Source organism: Macaca fascicularis, chromosome 8 (genome assembly GCF_037993035.2).
Source record: "Macaca fascicularis isolate 582-1 chromosome 8, T2T-MFA8v1.1".
NCBI lineage: Eukaryota > Metazoa > Chordata > Mammalia > Primates > Cercopithecidae > Macaca > Macaca fascicularis.
Window position 1 is genome coordinate 135,447,283 of NC_088382.1, and position 21,096 is coordinate 135,468,378.

At 41.7% G+C, this 21,096-nt stretch overlaps 1 long non-coding RNA gene across 1 annotated transcript in view; it reads left to right on the forward strand.

Moving 5' to 3' along the window:
- LOC135964564 (uncharacterized) overlaps positions 1–20,577 on the forward strand; it is a 170,656-nt gene extending 150,079 nt beyond the window's left edge. The window contains exon 3 of the long non-coding RNA XR_010577051.1: positions 20,054–20,577. This is a non-coding gene — a long non-coding RNA (uncharacterized lncRNA). The remainder of the gene's footprint in view (positions 1–20,053) is intronic.
- The last annotated feature ends 519 nt before the right edge of the window (positions 20,578–21,096 follow it).

Below are 21,096 nucleotides of genomic sequence, written 5' to 3' on the forward strand. Positions count from 1 at the left end.
TATATTAATTCAAATCTAAGGGGTGGAGTGAGGTCACATTTTCTTTCACCATCACCAGCTGTTGACCCTCTTCTCCAGAGCAGGTAGTCATTCCTAAAGATGACAGTACATGAGATCTTCACAAAACCCGGGGCAATTTCTTTGTTGGCATAGTCATTAGTGCTGTTTGCTAAGGATTCTCGTTTTTCTATTTCCGGACATAATCAAGGATTGCACCCCCTTGTGGCCAGGTGACCCATCCACTGGAATGGAAGTGATGTGTGTTACTTCTGGGCTGGATGTTTTCAACGCAGATTCGAGACTATCCAAAGCTCTCTTGCTTTCTGCCAGAGTTGGCATTGGTGGCCACTTCATCAGTCAAGTTCCTGGGGTCAGGTGATGTGGAGCAAAGCTTTCTTGCCAACCCTCAGTCAGACGATGCAACATGAGCAAGAGTAATGTTTTGAACCACTGATGCTTTGGTGTTTCGGTAATTGGAGCATAACCTAGCCTATCCTGATTGACTCATTTGCTGATATAAGAGAAAGCTCTTGCTATGGAAACCCTACTCTACCTTTATCTCTCATGTTTGTCTTTGTGATTAGTGCTTTCCTTAATGCAAAGCATACAGTCTTATTTTTTATTTTTTATGGTTTTTGAGACAGAAAATTGCTCTGTCACCAGGCTGGAGTGCAGTGACATCATCTCAGCTCACTGCAACTTCCGCCTCCCAGTTCAAGCGATTCTCCTGCCTCAGCCTGCTGAGTAGCTGGCACTACAAGCGTGTGCCACAACACCCAGCTAATTTTTGTATTTCTAGTAGGATGGGATTTCACCATTTTGGCCAGAATGGCCTCAATCTCTTGACCTCGTGATCCACCCGCCTTGGCCTCCAAAAGTGTGGGATTACAGGCGTGAGCCACTGCTCCTGGCCTAATCTTGTCTTCTTATTGTCGACTCTCCTAATCTTAGCTTCTTATTGTATATTAGGTCTAAAATACAATACAAAGGCCAAAACCCTTCAGCTAACATTTGGGGCTTTCCCATATTTTGACCCAGCCGTTTTTCCTATATGTCTCTTATCGTTCATGCTAAAAAACTCTAAACCCCAGCCAAGCTGGGCTATTCACAGTTTGCCATACATGTCCTGTATTTATTTTCTTCTGTTCTTAGCATAGTGATTCAGAGCAAGTGCTTACAAGTCAGATAACTTAGGCCCAAATTGTGGCTTCAGCTCTCACGGTGTAACCACCAGCAAGCCATTTAATCTTTCAGAGGCAGTTTCTTCTTCTGTAAATGGGAGATATAATATCTTCCTTGCAGTATTAGGATGAGAATTCATGAGAAAATGTTTGAAGTATTCATCACAATATTTGACTCATAGAAGGCTCTCAAAACCTGAAAGTTTAACTACACTTTCATTCATTTCTTCTGGATGGAATCTCCTAGCAGTGACCCTAACTCAGTCCTTCAAGGACAGTTAGCAGGCTTTGTCATACCACCTGTGTGTTGTTATATCCAGCCCACAATTCTTTCTTCATCGGTAGCAACTTTATATCATCTTTTATCATCTGAGATTCCAAAATAATTACTGGCACCTCTTCTAGGTCACAAATTATGACCTGACATACACTTTAATATTTTGAATATATGTCTTTTATCATGTATTAGACTTTAAATCTTCCTGAGGTTAGAATCTGTCAGTTTCTCAATTTTGTATGTCTCACCACATCCAATACTTGGTCCTATAAACCACATCGTGTAAGAATTTAATAACAAGCTTTTAAATGAATAGTGAATAAAAATTTGCCACATCTGTCTTGGGTCACACCAGTCATTTTTTCACTTTCCAAGTCTTTAGTTTCTACTGAATACTTTATTTATAGCAGGAAGGGCAAGGAGAAAGAGGCAAACTTTGGAACGCCTACTGAGCTAGGTACATTACAAACATTGCCTAACTGAGTTTTCATTTTAGTCCTTTGAGGCAAGTATTTGTTAAGCCATGCATCCAGGGCCACACAGGTGGTAACTAGCAGAGCTGGTGTGTTGATGTCTAGAAGCCGTGCTGTTTTCATTGTAGGATATTCATTTTTGAATTGGGCTTTGTAACAATTTTTTGTTACATTGTTATCAAGCCCTCAGGCCAACTTATTTACTGTGCTGACTCTATTAAATGGGAGGGAGACACTTAAATATGCGGTTCTTAAACACATCACATTTTTTTTTCTTTCAGACCTGGAGACAGTTTTAGAGACTGAGACGGGGATATTCGGGGTGACTGCCCATGGTGGGTCAATCCCGAGTGAGGGGCAGCCATCCTGAAATGACCTTGGGAGTTCACTGGAAGATCGGGTGGATTTACACAAATATCTCCCCAGGACTCCATAAGGCAACCTATAGCTTGAGCACAGTCTATAGAGGATCATTTCTTCTGGCGTCCATGGTCGCAAAAAGAAAGTAACAAACAAACCCAGCTAAATTTGATGAGATGCAGGACAATGTTATTGTATTCCCGAGGAAAGGAGAAAGGGCCTTTCCACATGCATCACCTCCAAAACCAATACATCTCTTGGTAGCTAATGGCTGCCATTAGAATTTGCTGAACAAATGGGATGAGAAAAGGCTTTGGGAAGTTGTGACAGGGGGAGGGATGGAGAGGGGCAGTGCTGTCTTATTACCCTTGGCCAGGAAGTATTGTTCATTGATTTGGTACCCAGGCACCTGTTGGGCTTGTCTCAGCCAAGATAAGGTCTAGCCAGAAGGTTAATTGCAGAGGAATGCATTATTTTATTTGGGCCTAACCCAACCTGAACCTCCCAGACAAGGCCCTATGACTCTAAGGCTGTGATTTGATTCCAAATCATGCCCCCAAACTTAAAAATGGTCTTTCTACTCCCATTTTGACTTTTGCTCCTGCTTCATATTGTGGGTGGGCTCCTGTCAGTCCAAGTTTGACTTCAATTCTTGTACAAACTGGCAAATTTTCCTAACCGTTGAAATTTCGAAACCATACATGAGAAAATTCCCAGGTAGAATTAATTCCTTATTTATCTCTGTTTCTTATTAACTGATAGGTACTTTTCTGTAGCATTTTTAAAAAATTAAAATTATGGGTTAATTGCTTATGTAGTTGTCTCATTTACCTGATTTATTGAGAGACGTATATAAACACACATGTACATGTATCTATGTGTGTGATATATATGTATTCATCACACACACATGTGTGTATATATATATATATCTGTTGTGTATGTGCGTGTGCGTATATATATATACAAATAAATATTTGTTGAATTACACTGAATTGTTGGAAAAACTTGCTTATCTAATTTCTTCTACAGATTATTTCATCACCCAGGTATTAAGCCTAGTACCCACTGGTTATTTTTTCTGATCCTCTCCCTCCTCCCACCCTCCATCCTCTGATAGGTCCCAGTGTGTGTTTTTTCTCTCCGTGTGTCCATGAGTTATTATCATTCAGCTCCCACTTATACATGAGAACATGTGGTATTTGGTTTTCTGTCCCAGTGTTAGTTTGCTAAAGATAAGGACCTTCAGCTCCATTCATGTCCCTGCAAAGGACATGATCTCATTCCTTTTAATGGATGCATGGCTGCATGGTGTATATGTACCGCATTTTCTTTATCAAGTCTATCATTGATGGGCATTTAGGTTGATTCCATGTCTTTGCTATTTCGAATAGTCTGCATGGATATATGCTGAAAATTCTAATACCTAAGGTGGTATTAGGAGATGGGGGCTTTGGGAGGTAATTAGGTCATAAGGACGAGGCCTCATGATGAGGATTAGTGTCCTTATAAAAGAGATTCTAAGTGATCTTACCCCTTCCAGCATGTAGGAACATAGTGAGAAGGCACCATTTATGAATCAGAAAGCAGGTCCTCACTAGACACCAAATCTGCTGTTACCTTTATCTTGGACTTCCCAGCCTCCAGAACAGAGAAATAAATTTCTGTTGTTCAAGGCTGGACTGTGGCTCATGCCCATAATCCCAGCACTTTGGGAGGCCGAGGCAGAAAGATTGTTTGGGACCAGGGTTAAAGACCAGCCCTGGTGATGTAGTGAGACTCCATCTCTACAAAAAGAAAAATTATATGTTCATAAGCTACCTAGTTAAATAATTTTGTTGTAGCAATCCAAAGACAAAGGGAGATAAGTTAATCACAGATGGGCAAAACATTCCTTCCAAATTTTGAAATACTACCAGCTATAGGAATTTACACCCATATAAACATACACATTTTACTCATTCATTCATTCATTCATCATTTAGTAAATATGTTGCCTGCCAATATGTTTATACATGCTAAATATTTGGGATAGGAGTGGTGGGTACATGTGTGTGTGCACACGTGCTAAGAGATGCAGGTATTTTTTCGTTATCTGAATTCAAGTCACGAACTACTGTTTATTTAAGGGAATCCCAAATCTTGTTTTGAGCTTATCTCTGATTCTTTCATCCTGTGATATTTTCTTCAGGAAGAAGAAAAGTGGAGGCAAGATGGGAGGGGAAAACTGTGAATAAATGGTCTCAGAAAATCCACTCAGATAGTTAAATGTTGCATCAAATGGGCCGATTACTTTGCAAAGTCACCTTCCCTTTTTAGTTAGATCTTCTCATACTCAACCTCTGAAAGTGGTTGCCCTCTGAGCCTCCTAACCTGTCCCCAGTCGTAGCTGACTGGACAAGGGAAAAACATGTGACTCAAGGCATATTATCATGTCTTGGAAGGTGAAGGAAAAGACGCAGAGTACTTTTAATTTCCAATATCTGGAAGTCCTGTGGAGTTTGGGCCTTGGGTACTGGGTTGTGTCCTGACCAAAGGAGATAGCTAAGAGAGAATGGAGCTGATGCCACAGAGAAGCAGAGGTTAGTGAGACCAAATGGCTTCTGAAAGATAGAAAGAGTAGCTAAAATCTCCAACTTCCTGGCTCCACCCCTGTGACATCTGTGTTAGTTTAAGTCTTGGGTTTTCTGTGAGGCTCCCTGTTACATCTTCTCCCTGCCCCAGCACACAAACAAAAAAACACAGGTGCTTTAAAATAGCTTCAGTGCATTTCTTTTCCCCGACACGAAATGACCTTTGACTTGACTTGAATAAGCATTGACTCATCTCTTCTGCAATGAAGAAAACTGTGGGACATTTCTTTGGTCCAAGAATTATGTAGTTGGACTCATAATTAAGACTGTCCAGCCCAAGAATGATGGGGTTGGTTCCATGTTGTTACTGGTTCTAGGTGTCATCAGACTTCCACTTCTCTATTATAAAAATGTCGATCACCCCACAATCGTCACTGTCTTGTATCCATGAACACTTCACAGTGATATTTGATGGTGATCCCAAAGAATGGATATAATGTTGAGAAGGGTCAATCCCTTGAAGTTAGCTTGACCCTTCCCAACATTGTATCCACTTGAAACTCCGGTTTCAGTGGTGGGGCAGGACATGCCAGTTTTGCTCCTTGGTTGCTGGAATGCTGCTGTGGAATGGATGAATCTTCAAATTATGCCCAGGGCTATTGTATTGAGTGGCTCCTCAAAATCAGTGTAAGCAACTAGGTAAACGAATACAAATAATTAAAATAGCTTTGAATAGAAGGTTAAATGGAAGTCCTAGAAAAATCAGATTGTGTGACCCTTCCTTGGTGGGTGGGTTTGGGAATTTCTGTAGCCCTTTAAGTACCTGTGGATGCACAGAAAAGTAGAAAGGTTATAGGGGATGGCTATCTGCCAGGCTGCCCTCAATGTTCTTTTCTCTAAAGCGGGGTAATGGGAACTGGATTAGATGATCTATAAGGCTTCTTTCAGCTTTATTATTTACTACGAGTGGAGGCAGAGCCATCATAGCAAAGTCAACAGTTAAAACATCCCCCCCCCCCCAAAAAAAAAGGTATTTTTAAATGATACTAGAGCAAAGGGGCCAGTAAGTAATGATGAGTTGGTGGTTTTTAAGGGTTGAATGATGGGGATATTCAGTCCATATTGTTAAAAATATCACTCTGTCATTTCTTGCATGGATTTTCCAGCAAGATAAAATTTCCACTGTAGGTGCAGCCAGGGTGGGGACCTGTTAGGAGAAATTAAGATTAAAAGTTGAGAGGGGAAAGAGAATTTGGATTAAATGAATCAATGAGTCTAAAGTTTTCAGCCTACAGCCTTTAATGTAGAAGGTGCTTGGCACAAGCAAATTCTTTCCTTTCTTCTTCCCCTTCTCACCTATTTTTAGTTTTCCAAGACTCTGCTTCTAAAGAGCCATATAACCATATGCTGGATGTTTTAACTTGTATCCTTAGGAAGTTAGTTAAACATTTTCCTGGTTGAATTAGTTAAACTCTTTCCTAGTATCAAGAAAGGATAGTGAGAAAAGATAAATAAATTCTTTGGGGGAATAATTTAATGGACTCTCAGAAGCAAGATTCATTATGGATAAATGCTTATTGACTGACCACAGAAATGAAATGCACATACAGATATTTTGAGGATGAGATGAAACACAGTGGGTGAAAAGGAAGTGAATGCTAGTCCAAGCATGGATGAAGTAATAATATTTCTCATTTAATTAAGGGGGAGGGTTCTAATAGTAGAATCAACTTCATTGTGTTATGTGCTTAAGAGGCCAGGAGAGACTACAATGATATAATGTTTCAGGACAAGATAATGAAAAAGCATTTCATGAAAATGATAGCTTAGCATATCATTAGAAAATACATGAAGGTAATTTTTGCTTTTCAGAAAATAATCTGTGTTTTTTACTGGGGAAGGGGTATGTATAGCTTGGGACCCAGCTTTGGAGCCAACAGGATAAAATACAATGGGGATACTGGCGAATGATATTCACCGTTTCCTCTCCCTGGCAGCAAATAGCTTGATATCCTGCAGTCATTCATCTTTTGCAACAAAATTAAATTCTGTCTTTCTCCAGGAATTGAGAACTCCACTTGTCAAGACTTCATAATTGTGGACTTGATTTTAATGTTTGCTGTTTGCTGGAATCCTAACGTAGTGATGAATGTATGGGAACTCACAAAAACATACATTGGACACAAGGCACATAGCTCTTCTCCAAATAAAGATTTACTTTCCTCAATGTGCCACCCTCTGAATTCTATTTAATGCTGCAAATTACCTTGGAAGGCAGGAATTCATCATTTTTGGATGGGAAACTGGGGCTCAGAATTTAAGTGCCTTTTTCAAATGACCCGATAAAGTAGAAGTTTAAAATTTCTGCAGCCAAACTCAGTTTTCTTTTCTTCAACATCTGCCTCTATTGATTAAAACTTCTTCAAGGGCTTTAAGGCTTATGCATACTATGAAAAATCGTTATACTAAGAAAACTTGGTTTGTCCTGCTTGCAGCTGCTGTCCTCATTTCCTGCTAACAGGCTAATAAACAGTTCTGCAATGGTCCATTTCAGTAATTTTCTAACTTTAGGCTGCAAAGGAATCACTGAACATATTTTTTGAAATTCATATTTCTTGGTTTCATTTCCAAAAATTCTGAGTCATTAGGTTTGAGAAGGGTCAGGGAATCTGCATTTTAATTATATCCTATGTAATTTGTTTCTGGCTAGGTGATTCTGTTTCTGGTGATGGATTACACTTTGAAAACACAGTTCACATTTTTTTCTACTTAATGATGCAATATTAAATGGAGATTTAGCTAATTTGGTGTTTGCTCCTGCTTTGTCTCTGAATTCACAACGCTTTATCATCTCTTAATTCTCCCAACGTGTTCATCCCAGAATCATGATTCTGCTCCTGAATTTTGCAACTGAAAAAAAAAAAAAAACTCAATATGCTCAAAAGTTTTCTTAGACTCATTTTGTTCTGGGCAGTCCTATCAGATTTCTCAAGTTGTGGTCACAGAGACCTATGAAATTTTTGATCAATTATAATTCTTCCAGCTTGAGCAGCTTTGAAGACCCTGGTGTAATAAGAAGTGTCCAAAATTTAGAGTTATAAGATATAATTTTCAATTACTGTTTCACCAAGCATGCACTGTGTGATTCTGGTAATTAAGTTAACCTCTCTGAGTCTTTGGGTTCCTCATCTGTGTCATGAGAGTAATGACATTTACTTTACAGAATTGTTATGGAAATTAAATTAGATAAGGTATGCTGATTTCATAAACTTGAAACACTCCAGGAATTCCTGTTAATTTAATTGGTATTGGCTTCAGACTAGAGTAGTACCATTGACTTTTTTCAGAAGGATGGTGTGCCTAAAACACCACTAGGTTGCAGAGACTGGTTTTATCCAATGCACTGCTCAGTCTAACCCCAGCCCCACCCCAAGTTTCTCTGTGCACAAGCCCCATGAGCAAATGGTTTTAGGACAGGTGACAGAAGAGACAGCAAGACTACAAAGACAAGTCAGGCATCCATTTCCTAAGCCTGCTGTTTGGGCTCTGCCTGATTCCTAGGTAGAGTCCATGTGTTATCCAGATGAAGAGATCATGTTCCCCAGAGTTGCAGAGGGGCACACTTTCATTAGTGCATCAGAATTAGTGTGGCTGGATCAATACAGTGAAGACTGAGGAAGCTGTAGGTCACCTCAGGAGTCTTTGGGTTTGGGAACGACAGGTAGTTCTAGGGAGAAAAGCTGCAGTGAGTTCTCATACGGGATACCAGCAGCACTGGCAGTTGCCTTCTCCAAAAGGCGAGTCAGCAAAGAAATATCACAGCTGAGTCACCACTGGGGATCCAGAGCAAGTGTCACAGAATCCTTCATGTGTTGTTTTGCCAGCCAGAAACTTCCATGGATGGCAGTGCTTCTGCTTGAGTTTTGTTCACACCCACTAGGCTCATTCCACCCAGCAGTTGGCCCAGTAGACTGCACTTCACTTGTACTACCAGCCTGGATCCCATACCTGCCAAGGACAAGACAGGCTCAGAGTGGGAAGGGGAGTGTGAGCAAACTAGCGTGGGGTCCAGCATGCTGGCTGCTGTGGTGGGCCAGGCACTGGTGCCAGCTCCGTACAAGGCTGTGGCTGGACCAGATATACTGCAAGCAGCTTCTGCTGCAGCCACCCCTATCTGGACAAGGGGAACGTGATGGTGCTTGAAATCTCAGAGACACCAGGAACCGCAGAGCCCCAAAGAGGTTGTTACAGCATGTCACAGCCCTGGTTCAGGGAGCCCTGAGGTCTGGGCTCCCTGAAGGGCCACAACTCTTCTCTCCTCATCACCTGCAGTGTGACAAATTGTGGGGGTGTGTGTCAGAGTGGCATGTTTCAGTCCATTTGTGTTACAGCTCTTTCAGTCCCACTGCCTCACTCCAGCCTGTGGCTCTTGGGCTGGCTCAGCCCAGCCACTGTTTCCTGTTGTGTGGGGCAGCTACCTGGTGCCGGTGGAGGGCAGGAGTGCTGCAGTGTTATACTTTTGCCTTGGAGAATCCCAAGGTCTGGGCCCCCAGAAGGGTCTCCACTCTTTGCTCCACAGCCTGGGAGCATGTCACTGTCTGCAGTTTGGCAAGCCAGCCAGCAAAGCATTACAGCTCCTTTCACTCTTCCTGTTCAGTGGGTCCCGAGTGCTTGTACTGCATCCATGAAAAATGAGGTTGCACAGACAACTGGAGGGTGAGCAAGGTGAAGAGGAGCTTTATTGAGTGACAGAACAGCTCTCAGGAGACCTGAAGTAGGTAGCTTCTATCTGCAGGCACGTTGTCCTGAAATAGTAGAGGAGACCTGAAATGGGTAGCTCTTATCCATGGGCAGGTTGTTCTGAAGAGTGTTTGAGTCTGCTGAGTCTGGGGTTTTTATGAGCTCAGAAGGGAAGAAGTGCATGCTGATTGGTCCATGGGTGGCCATGGATGGGCCTGGAAAAGGCACCATAAATTCTCTCTCCAGGTTGTGGACTCCACCCAGAACTGGCAGCCTGACTGCCAGGCTTCAGTCAGGAGTCCCTGGCTTGAAGGTGAGTTTTTACAGGGGACCCACCCCTTCCCACCTGGGAACCTATCTGCTTCCCGCAGCCATCAACATGCCATCCACAACACCCAGGTTGTCCATGCTGAGGGGTGCCCACAGGCCTGTGCCAAGCTGCCTTAGTCCCCTGGCTTCCCTACCATGCTCGTTGGTGCCCAAAGTCCAGAGAGGGCTGAGGTGGCAGGGGGCTGGTGTGTCAGCACCCCCAAGTGCATGCACATCTGGCCAGGCTGTGACAGCACCTGGGCTTGGCCACACTGGAGCAGGCACTGCCCAAGAGCAGGAGCAGCTACTTCTGAGCTAGTGGGGACAGGGCACTTCCTGGGCCCCCAAGAGTGCAGAGATGCCCAGATCTGGATCCACAGTTGGGCAACTGCAGCTGTGCCCAGGAGCATGGGGCTCCTGCTCCACCAACTTAGTGGCACACAGGGGCTCCTGCTGGGATCACCAATTTCTGCAGAGCCCCAGAGAGGTTGCAGGATCCATGAGCATGCAGCCCTGGACACAACTCCCTTGCTGCAGCTGGTTTCCTCACAGCAGCTGTTCCAGATGGGTTGCTGCCACCATCACAAGGACTGGGGAGAATTGGGGAGTGGCATAGCGTGGTTGGCTGCTGAAATTGTGCAGATGGAGATTCTTTAGGCTCATTTCTCACCTGAATTTTCTCCTCATTCTACATCAACCTTTTCCAACCTGTGGTCCATGGCCTGCATGTGGCCCAGGGTGGCTTTGAATGTGGTCCAACACAAATTTGTAAACTTTCTTAAAACATTATGAGATTTTATTGAGGTGTTTTTTTTTTTTTTTTTTTCCTCATCAGCTGTTGTTAGTGTCAGTGTTTTTTATGTGTGGCCCAAGGCAATTCTTCTTCCAGTGTAGCCCAGGGAAGGCTTTTGGACACCCCTGTTCTATACCTTCTTTCAAATAAATTCCCTTCTCTATGTTGATGCCACTCAAAAAACATCTCTTCAGTTGAGATTTGTTGTCCAAACTCTGAATGGGCACATACGCTGCCTGATCAAACAGCTCTTCATGTCTTAATGTCATAGGTCCCCAAACACATGCCAGCCAACTCTGCACCCTGATTCTAGTCTCGAATTCCTTGGATCAGTTTATGATCCCACATCCATTTGGTTGTACCAGTCATTTCCTTTTTCTTTTTGCTGTCATTTTATTTAATCCATTATTAAGTTCTGCCAATTTTACCGCTAAATACTCATGATTCAGTGTACGTATGTTTCTCCATCCTACAGCCATCAGTGTGGTTAGAGTGACCATACCTTTCAACTAAATGGCTCCTTGGAATGCTGGTTGGCTTTCCAAGATGCTTTCTTGCCTTTCTTATTTTATCCTCAAACAGCTGCCAGAAGAATCTTTTAAAAAGGCAAGTCTTATGACATCATTCTCTAGTTTAGAACCCTTCAACGATTCTGTGTTCTTTTTAAGGTAAAGGTTACAATTCTCAATGTGGCTGGGATGGCCAAGTACACGGGGACCATGCTGCCACCAACTCCTTCTGTTCTCTTGGCTGCAGCCCCTGGTGTGTTTCTTTAGTTCTTCAGAAGTGCCCAGCTCAGTCCCACCCCAGGGGCTTTTCATCTGTGTGTTTGCTGGTGGTAAAGCCTCTTCTCCTTCTTCTTCATGTAGTTGACACCGAGGTTTACATGCCAGTCAGAGAATGTCAGTGGTGTATTAGAAACAAAACAAAAAGATCTTACTCTGTGCTGAATCTCCTTAACACCGTAACTTCCTCTGCTTCTCCATCCTGCTGTTTATCACAGATGTTTATATCTTCCTGTTAGGTGTGACCTCTTTTGGGGAAGGAGTGTGTCCATCTCATTCACTTTTATGTCACCAGTGCTTAGCATAAGACCAAGTATATACTCAGATGCCATAAGACCAAGTACATACTCAGTAAAAACTCATTTAGTGATTAAACAAATATGAACTCCTGAAACAATTTCTTTCCAAGTATGTCATAGAGCTCTCATTTTCAGCCGGATTCCACCCAGTGACGCACCAAACCTTCATGTCAATGGGCCAGACTGTGCTAGGCGTCTGAGATTGTTAACTAAAAAGCACATTTCTTTCTTTCCCCTAAAAGTAATTACTGGTTACTAAATATTCAAACATACATTGAAAAAGCAGCGCATTACATTATGTTAAGAAATAAATTACCATTCCTAATTGCTTCGAGTAGTTGATTATTTCTAATTATTAGTCTGAGTAATAAATTATTGCTTCTGATTATGTTGTGGGCACAGTTGGAGCATTCAAAAATGCAGTTCTCACAGTTGTTTACATCAGAACATGTTTACGGAATTATAAAGCCATAATTGCCCTGAAATAACTGGCACCAAAAAATAATAAACATTTGATAAATTCAATCAAAATACATCATTTCTTTGTCAGCTTATTTAGGAGATCAAGCATTAAAATGAAACAACCACGCTTGACTTTTCCAGTCTCTTCAGGGGGTAACAATATTTTTAAATTGGGATTTTTGTCTTGTTTTGGTTGAATAAGAACTAAATTAGAATTTCTTTTGTTATTTAAAACAAGGAAAATAATCAGGCCTCTAAGAGTGTTAGAAATTAGGTTACACCACCAGCATACCATTCACAGGAAGAAATAAGCTGTGGCTTCTTAAAGAGAAACTGTAAGAAATAGTAAAAAACTCCAGAGCTGTTTTACTGAATTGTAACATACCTCAAGTGCACAAATCTTATAGAGCTTTAAAACTTCTCATGCTTTGGCTTGAGTCTGTCATTTTACTTACCTGTTTATCAAGTTTATGACAGAAGTAGGTACCCTATGGCAAGCTGTGGGCTGGCTTTTTTAATACCCCTGACTAATTGCTACAACTACACATCATCACTCATCTTTTCCTTCATGGGTTTCTGTCACCACCTCCTGCATGCTGGACAGACTTTTAAGATGTCCCCAAGACCTTTATCTTCTGGTGACTCCTTTGTGTGGTTTCTACCCCTGGAGTATGGGCAAGACCTATGACTTACTTCTAGCTGAGATGATGGGATGGACATGATTGAATGGGGATGATGATGTGATTAGTTATATAAGATTGTAGAGCCCGTTGGTCCCTCTTGCTGGCTTTGAAGAAGCCATATTGGGAACCTCATGTGGCAAGGAACTACGCCCAGCATCTGGAAGCTGAGGGTGACCTCTGCCAACAATCAGTGAAAGCCGAGGGTCTCAGTGCTACAACCATGAGGAACTGAATTCTGCCTACAGCATGTGTGAGCTTGGAAACAGGTCTATTCCAGTAGAGCCTCAGATGACATGGCAGCCCCAGCTGACACCAAAATCACATCCTCGTGAGACTCTAAACAGAGACCCCAGTAAAGCCATGCCTAGACTCCCACTGCATAGAAATTGTGAGATCATAAATATGTGATATTTTAAGCTGATAAATTTGTGGTAATATTAGAATTTAAAAGTGCCTCCATTCTCTTTTCCTACTGTAACTGACAAATAGAGAATACTGAGAGAGATCTTTATATCAGGATTATGAAGAGCTAGCTGCCCACACTAGCTCTCAAATACTCATAATCGGTGGTTCAGTAAATTGAGCACAGAACTTGGAGCAGAAGACCTATTAGATTGAAGCATGTGAAATTTCCATTTTAGAGGCCTAAAATGAAATGTCAGCAATTTCATAAACTTAAGCTCTTCTTGACTCTTCTACTAACAGCAATTTAGCTTCAAGTAAGTCAACTCATTTTATGGTTTCTTCCTTTCCTTACCTGTCAAATCTAAAATAATAATAATTAAGATGTTTTAGTATTTTGCCTGCTTTATCTCACTCTACCCTCAGAATGGCTTATTGCAGGTATGAATTGCCCCATTTTTCAGATGAGGAAACTGAGGCTTGGAGAGGCAACATAACTTTATAAAGTCACATGGTAGGGTAGGCAAAATTCAAACGGGCTAAGCTGACTCCAGAGCTCATGCATTTGACTTCATTATGCTACAGTTTTTCCCCTACAGTAACACTACAGTTTTTCCCCTACAGTAACACTACAGTTTTTCCCCTACAGTAACACTACAGATGGGGTCAAAGAGAGGCAGACTTTACAGCCAGACAGGTAGGTGTGTGAATTCAAATTTCACTTCTGTGAGTGTTCAGGAAAGTTACTTTACTTCTCTGGGCCTCAACTGGCTAGTCTAAAATATGCGAAAACTACTAGCTACTTCATAAGAGGATTTTGATTATTAGTTGAGATTATACTGCAAGCAAAAACCATAGTAAGCATTCAACAATGCTATTTTTACTAATATCGCGAAGTCAAAAATGTGTATAAATGAGAGCATTTTTAAGCAAGATAGATAGTTTGGTAGATTAACATTTATTGCAAGTATGTAGTCTTTAAGTATTTAGAAAGTAGAGAGCTACATCCTAAAATTATCTTGAATTACCATTAAATGATCAACTAATTAAGTAGTACGTCCAAGATAATTGGTCAAAGAAAGTAAAAGAGCAGAGCATTTGGCTGTCATCAGAGCAGATGAACACTTTATAGGCAAAAATAAACACGTTTTTGATCTGGTTAAGCCCCAGACCAGAATGAACATCTTGGGACTTCCTAATGATCGCTGAGTACCAGAGTCCACCATTTTCTTCCCTGTTCAGTTTATAATTAGTTGTGTAGTCAAGGCTTATCAGAAAAATAATTTGGAAGAAGTTGTGAGCAGAGGAGTGACTTCATCTGATTTGAGGTTTAAAATGATACTCTGCCTGCAGTGTTGAGAACAGACAGCAGGGAGACAAAGTTGGAAACAGGAGGCAGAAAGTTATTATAACCGTCTAAGAAAGTATTGGGCTAATGTAGCTGTAGTAGGGGGGGTGAGGATTGTTTGAGCTTGGAGCCCCTTTAAAGGTAAAGGCAACAGAATATGCTGATGGATTGTATATGGGGAAAGGAAAGAAGAGAAAGAGAGAGAAAAGAAGGGGGAGAGAGAAGGAGAAGGGGAGAGGTGGAAAAGAGAAGGAGACAGAGAAAGATGATCCTAGATTTTGGTCTGAGCCACTAGAAGGACAGAGTTGCTATTTACGGAGATAGAGAAAACTGCTGGAGAGCTGGGTGGAAGAGGAAGACTTGGAGTTCAGATGTGTGCCTGCTAAGTTTTAGACAACTGTGAACCTTCATCTAGTGATGCTGAATAGACAGTGGAGAAGAAGAGTCTGGGCCTCAGAGGAGGGTCTGGGTGGGAGGTGCATTTGGAAGTTGTCATGTATAGATGGATGATGTTTAAAATGATGAGACTTGAGAAGATCTTCAGGGGATTGGACATACAAGGAGAGGTGATGATAGCTTGGAGATGGATGGTGGAGGTAGCAGTGGTGAGAAGGGGGTAAATTGTGACTGGAGTTAATGAGAGTGACAGAAAAAGGTGTCAGTGGAGGATTCCAAGGATTTTCTTACTTGAGGCATGGAAAAATGGCATTGACAGTTGCTGAGATGGGGGTGACTGGAGGAGGAGCAGGTGTGGGAGAGTCAGTATGGACTCACCTAGTATGTGGGGGTGCTGTGGTGGGGAAGGATGGAGCAGGGCAGTTGCAAGTGAGCAAAGCTGAGTGGAAGAGGCTTCACCAGGCAGCACAAATGAAGGCCCTGATTTCCTAAAGTGAAAACCTAAGAGTCGGGGATGGTGGCTTAGCCTAGGGCCTGTACAGGGAAGCATTTGTTCTCTGAGGCCATAACTCCCAATATTCAGTCTTCAGGGCTGCTGATCTCCCTTTTCCTTAAAGTTTCATTTACTCCAGGCAGCACAGGTAGCAGTAAGCAAGTAGAGTGAAAGATGATGTTGTCAAGGGTGCTGGATAGCAACGGCAAATAAAGGCAGAGTAGCATTTGCTAGATCAAGTGGCTCCTATCATAGAGTTCACTCTTTTTTTAGTTTGGAGGGTAGTTCAAAGTTCTCTTTGTCAAAATCTACAGGTGTCTCCATGTGGCAAATGGCAAAGGCCATCATTTTCCTCTTACCTTGGGGTGCCTGCCAGCAAGTCTACAAGCCTCAAAGTTGATGTTACTGCTAGGGAATGTATCTGAGTCACATGGCACCGAAGTATGTTAGCAGCAGTAAATCCATACGAGTCTGCAGCAGCCTCAATTATTTGCTTCCTCAGAAGAAAGAATTCAACCAAGAGGCATAAGGCAGAGGGAGAGACAGAGACAAGTTTTAGAACAGGAGCAAGAATGCGCAAGAAAGAGCAATTACAGAGCAAGAATGAAAGGGAGTAAAGCACACTTGGAAAAGAGCTAAGCTGGTGACTTGAAATTCAAGTGCATGGTTGTGACCTTCGACTTAAGGTCTTATATGTTGGCATGCTTTTGGGGTTGCATTACTTCTCCCCTGATCCTTCTTTTGGGGTGGACTGTTGCATGTGCAGTGGCCTGCCAGCACTAGGGAGGGGCTGCATGCACAGTGTGTGTACTGAAGTTACATGCTTGCTTACTTGAGGCACTCTCCTCTTACCAGTTGAGTGTTCCTAGAGGAAGGTCATATACCAGTTAAACTCTGCCATTTTGTCCCTTAGTGAGCATGCTTGAGCCATTCGTCCAGCTTCTGAGATCTTACTGGGAAGCTGCTCATCACCAGTTTCAGGTGTTTCTATGTATTGGGAGAATGCTGTTCCCTGGCACCAGCTGTGACCAATTATCATTTTAGAGAGAGAGTGTAACAATTGCTTCACCATCACCTGATTGTGATACCATGACATCAGGTGACAAGAATGTCACCTGACATTCTTGTTTGGTGGAGGTGGTGGGGAGAGCTATAATCGCCTAAGGAGTTCTTCCCACCTGCTGCATAAAGAAAAACCATGACATTGTAGCAAAGAAAGAATTTAATAGACATGAGGTTGACCATGCTACATGGGAGATAAAGTCCATACTCAAATCATCTTGTTCAAAGCTTGCAGGTTAAGGGTTTTTCAAAGGCAGTTTTGGGGAAGGGGTGGAGGGGCCAGGGAACAGGTGCTTGCTGTTGATTTTCTGGGGTGGAGATGAGATGAAGGAGGTCAAAGCTATCTTTCTATAGGCTGAATTGCTTCTGGTTGAGGCCACAGGAATGGGATTGGTGGGTGCAGGTGAAACCATCGGGACTAGGTAGAGCTATGGGTGTCAGACATACAAAAATTCCTGAAAAGATATCTCAAAAGGCCAGTCCACAATAGTGGTGTTATCTGCAGGAATAATTGGGGAAGGTGCATATCTTATAATCTCCGGAATAACGGCTGACAATTGTTCATGCCCATGCCTCGGCAGGACCCAGCCTCCTCTCCTTCCAGCCTGATGGCCTCCCATTAGCTTTACAAAAATCAGTTGAGTTTTAGGACAAGGCCTATTATCATTTAAACTATAGCCTAAATGTCTTTCAGTGTTAGCTTGGCCCAATAGCCCAGGAATAATTAAGGGAAAGGCAAGATGGGGGGTAGGTTAGCTCAGTTTACTGTTATAATTTTTCTCACTGATGTAATTTTTGCAAAGGTGGCTTTAGAGCCGTCTCCTGCCCTGCTTGTGTATGACTAACTACCTACTGTAGCATTGAGACTCCAGCAAGGGGAACCTCAAAGAAAGATAGGAGAGCCCCTTCCAGCTGGTTTCAGGCCCACCTTCCAAGTTCCACTTTCTTTTTCTCAGATGACCGACACTGGGAGTCTCTATCTCTGTCTGAGCTAATTCAAGGGTGACTGTGACTTTCTCAATGGTTGCATGCTTTATGGCTAAGCCAGGGTAAACCAAAAATACAATTCTAAGTTCACCAACTGACTGAACAAGCTCCTCTCCTAACCAAGGGGGTCCCAAAGAAACCTGAAAAACTAGTTCAGGCCATGATGGGAAGGGACGTCGGGCATGCCTCATTATACCCTCTCCCTTAGAAGTTTTGGCACAACTGACCAGCAGTGACATTAACATACAGATCCTGAGACTGATAAAACAGACTCGTTGTAGCCATAAGATATGAAATTTCACTCTGACTCTGGTATAACATCACATGACAGATAGCAGACCTTGAAGGAGATCGAAGTATTTTACCCCAAAATATATTTCTTTGACATATTTTGAAATATATCTTGCAAAACCATCTCTTGTAGAGGAAATCTGCATTCCATAGAGAATGGCCTTCCCTCTCTATGTCTTTTCTGGATTCTGGAGAGATTTAGCTATGAATATGACACCTTTCTTAAGGTCCAAAAGGAGACATTTACCACCTCTTCTCTCTCAAGCTTGCTATTTTAGAGGCTTCAGCCACATAACAAGAACTTGGGTTTTCATAACCTCCCTGATCCTAACTTAAGCATTTCTTCCTACTTACTTCAACTCTTTAGGCAAAGTTTAACTCAACCAATTGCCAATCAGAAAATCCACCTATGACGTATAAGCACCCTTCCATCCACCAGATGTCTTGCCTTTCTAGGCCGAACAGATGTATACCTTACATGTATTGATGCATGTCTTTTCCTGTAACTTCTATCTAAAGTGTATAAAACCAAGCTGTAGCCCAACCACCTAGGGTATATGTTCTCAGGACCTCTTGAGGCTGTACCCCCATCCATGGTCACTCATATTTGGCTTAGAATAAAATACCTCCTTAAATGTTTTACAGAATTTGGCTTTTTTTTTTTTTGTCACCACGAGGGATCAGGAAACTACGGTTCTTAGTCCAAATATGGCTCACTGCTGATTTTTATAGATTAAATTTATTGAAACACCATTACATCCATTCATTTCTAGCTACTTTTTTTCCATAACAGCAGAGTGAAGTGGTTGTAACAGAGAGTGTGTGGCCCTCAAAACCTACAATTTTTACTATCTAGCTTTTTAAGGAAAATGTTTTCCAATTTCTGGCCTAAACATAACTAGTATAACTGACTTCAAGCTAGTTACCCTAAAAATTTTCCATGTATTATCCACATATACATACAGAAGCAAAATGGTTATTGGATTTCACAGTCTAACTCCAAACTCACAGGACGATAGCAGACATAATCCTAACAGGGTTTGGATTCAGTTGGTATGAAGCATTTCTGAGTGAAGAGAAAGTTTCAACACAGTTTTGGGGGAAGGAGATTTATTTGTGCTGGTGCCTTTTGAAAAAGTGTGTCCTGCTTTAAAATGGACACCTGTGCTTCTATAAAAGTCCCTGTCCTCTATAGAGTTTGTTGACATTATCAAACACTTCCAACCCTTGGAAATGCCTGTGTTAGAGGTATTGTGTGTTTGTGCTAGGTTGCTAGGTATTGGTCTCAGCATGTATGTTTGTGCATGTACATATGTGTGTGTGCATGGGTGTATATGTGCCTCTGTGTGTGCATGTTTGTGTGTGAGAGAGGGAGGACAGAGAAAAAGACAGAGAGGAGAGAGAGAGAGAGACTAGGAGAGAAAAAAATACCAAGAAAAACTGGGAAACAGTTGGGTAAAGGCAAAACCCAGCTGGCTCCACTATTTTGGGATTTGAAGACATCTAATACATCCAAACTTTGGAAAACACTATATGACAATTTGCTGGAACACGAGAAAAAAAGAAAGACTTCAGGGATATTATGCTCGTAATAAGGAATTACTGTCATCATTATAGATGACTTCGGCATCAATGACCTCTTCAACAAATCTGGCCTGTGGGTCATCTTGAGTCCTCAGTTGTGCACAAGCTCACTCGCCCTTATTCTTGTCATCACTTGGAACTGCCTGATGTGTGCATCATGAATAGTAATCAGTTCAAGCTGTGCAAATGTGGGAATTGCTTTCTTGAGGCTGTGCTTGCTTCCCTGCTTGAAGAGTGTACAAGCACAAGGCAGGCAGTTCCTCATTACAGATTCTGTGGATGTCACTTCATCATTGCCTGGCATACAGTTGGTACTAAGAAAAAATTTACTGGATGATAAAACAAAGGGAGTGAGATTAGATAACAAGTAAACTCTGTTCAAGCCAATCCTGTAAATCTAATCCCAGTAAACTCTTTCGTAGCATTTTACAGGTGACAAATACCATAGAGATGTTCACCAAGTCTGTTTCCTTTTCCTGGGCACATGAGAGGCCTTTCTCAGCCTCCTCTGAACCCTGAAAGATCTGTTCTTTCTTTTGTTTCTATGACTACCAGAAAGCCAGCTTTGAAGATGTTGGCATCACAAGATGGAAGTTGTTGAGGTCCCTGAGTCATGTCTTGGAGAAGAGCTGCCCAGCAGAGCTGCCCATTTGCATACAACTGTGGTGTGAGCAGAAAATAAAACTTAATGCCACTCTGGTTTGGTGTTGTTTGTTGCAGCAGTTAATGTTCATTATCTATCTGGATGCATTTGTATTACATGGCTAAGTTAGACAAAAGTAATTAATTTTGGGAAAAGAATACCTTGAGTTGAAAAATTACTTTCTGTAGAGCACCGAAAAGTAAATGAACCATACCCACATGCACATAGTTGTAAACATATGTTGGGCAAAAAATGTGACTCACACAAAAATACATTCCATATGATGCCATTTATATAAAGCTCAAAACACAAACAAAACTAAACAATATATTGTTTAGTAATACTGACATATGTGGTAAAATCAAGAAGCAAAGCAAATGCAAGCTAGCGTTAACCTAGGGTAGGCCAGATGGAGGAATGCTAGCAGGAAGGGTAACACAGAAATTTAAAACTCTTGGCAAAGTCCAATTTCTTAAAGTTATTTGAAACTACAATGTTGTTTACTTGATAATTTTATAGCATAAATATTTATCATATATTATTCTATATATGTGAAAAATATGACGGCATCAAATCCTGTGCACATCTAACTTGCAGATTCCATCATACATGTATACTGAATATTCAATTATATATATCATATATTCAATTATAGTTTGTGCAAATACACTTGATTATGTGCTGCATATTACTGCCCCTTGCTACAGATTTATGGACATATGACTGTAGAAGATTGTATAGACTATATATACAAAACCTTGAATCTAGGAGATTTAAGGGGTTTTCAAAGATAATTTGGACAAATGCAGATGTTTTCTTACTTGCTAACATTGAAGCCCAAGCCTTATAAGATGCAACTCTAATGTATGATGTGAATCACAGTGGGAAGCATTTCCTAACCTGGGTCCCCAAATCTCTACAGATTCATAAGCTAGTTTGGGATTTTGAAATTGTA